A 1,980-nucleotide genomic window follows, 5' to 3' on the forward strand; every position below is an offset into this window, starting at 1 on the left:
TAGTCTCTGTATGTCACCCAGTCTTCAAGAGGGCCCTATTCCAGAGACTTGCTGTCTGCCCCACAACATGGGTGGCAAGAGAACATAGCCTCAGCTCCCATCAGAATCAAGGCCAGTCCCTGTGGCCTTTAATACACTCTTGTGGTTATTAGCACAAAGAGGAAGCATTCATGTTGCAATGTGTTTTGTGTAGCGCCTATGTTAAGGTATTTTGCTTCCAGCTATAGCGCATTGTACAATTTTCTCTGAAATTTGTACGTGAAAATTCAGTAAACTAATGGCATACAGTGTTGAAGAATGAAGAAAATAACATATGAATAAGATCTTATCGAATTTAGAACCTGACATGTACTGTAACAATCTTGTTTTATTCTTAAAAACACAGTTATATATTTAAAAACCAGTCATATCATAGCCTAATATGTTTAATAACAGCATATGTGAACACTAAAGAAACCCTCTTACTATTCTTAGCACAAAGTTGAACAAGCATGCATTGAGGGTATACTCTGTTTTGTGTAGCATCTATTAACATAGATGTATTAACATAGATGTAACATAGAAGTACTGTTCTTCCAGTTGTAATGAATTGGACACTTCTGTGCAATGTGCACGTGAAAACAGAGATGGATATTGAACCTTGCATCCCTGGGATGAAGCCTACATGATCATGGTGGATGATCATTTTGATGTGTTCTTTGATTCAGTTTGCAAGAATTTTATTGAGTATTTGTGCATCGATATTCATAAGGGAAATTGGTCTGAAGTTTTCTTTCTTCATTAGGTCTTTGTGTGGGTTAGGTATAAGAGTAATTGTGGCTTCATAGAACGAATTGGGTAGAGTGCCTTCAGTTTCTATTTTGTGGAATAGTTTGAGGAGTATTGGAATTAGGTCTTCTTTGAAGGTCTGATAAAACTCTTCACTAAACCCATCTGGTCCTGGGCTATTTTTGGTTGGGAGACTATTAATGACTTTTTATTTCATTAGCAGATATGGGACTGTTTAGATCGTTGATCTGATCTTGATTTAACTTTGGTACCTGGTATCTGTCTAGAAAATTGTTCATTTCATCCAGGTTTTCAAGTTTTGTTGAGTATAGGTTTTTGTAGTAGGATCTCATGATTTTCTGTATTTCCTCAGTGTCTATTGCTATGTCTCCCTTTTCATTTCTGATCTTGTTAATTAGGATACTGTCTCTGTGCCCTCTAATTAGTCTGGCTAATGGTTTATCTATTTTGTTGACTTTCTCAAAGAACCAGCTCCAGGTTTGGTTGATTCTTTGTATAGTTCTTTTTGTTTCTATTTGATTGATTTCAGCCCTGAGTTTGATTATTTCCTGCCTTTGACTCCTCTTGGGTGAATTTGCTTCTTTTTGTTCTAGCCCATTCAGGTATGCTGTCAAATTGCTGGTGTATGCACGCTCCAGTTACTTTTTGGAGGCACTTAAAGCTATGAGTTTTCCTCGTAGGACTGCTTTCATTGTGTCCCATAAGTTTGGGTATGTTGTGGCTTCATTTTCATTAAACTCTAGAAAGTCTTTAATTTCTTTCTTTATTCCTTCCTTGATCAAGTTATCATTGAGTAGAGTGTTGTTAAGCTTCCACATGTATGTGGGCATTCTATTGTATATGTTGTTATTGAGGAGCAGCCTTAGTCCATGGTGACCTGATAGGATGCAAGGAATTATTTCAATCTTCTTGTATCTGTTGAGGCCTGATTTGTGACGAATTACATGGTCAATTTCGGGAAGGTACTGAGAGGTGCTGAGAAAAACGTATATTCTTTTGTTTTAGGATAAAAAAGTTCTATAGATATCTGTTAAATCCATCTGTTTCATGACTTCTGTTAGTCTCACTGTGTCCTTGTATAGTTTCTGTTTCCATGATCTGTCCATTACAGAGAGTGGGTTGTAATCTCCGACTATTATTGTGTGTGGTGCAATGTGTGCTTTGAGCTTTAGTAAAGTTTCTTTTATGAAT

The sequence above is a fragment of the Mastomys coucha genome, unplaced genomic scaffold (genome assembly GCF_008632895.1).
Source record: "Mastomys coucha isolate ucsf_1 unplaced genomic scaffold, UCSF_Mcou_1 pScaffold22, whole genome shotgun sequence".
In the NCBI taxonomy this organism is placed as follows: Eukaryota; Metazoa; Chordata; class Mammalia; order Rodentia; family Muridae; genus Mastomys; species Mastomys coucha.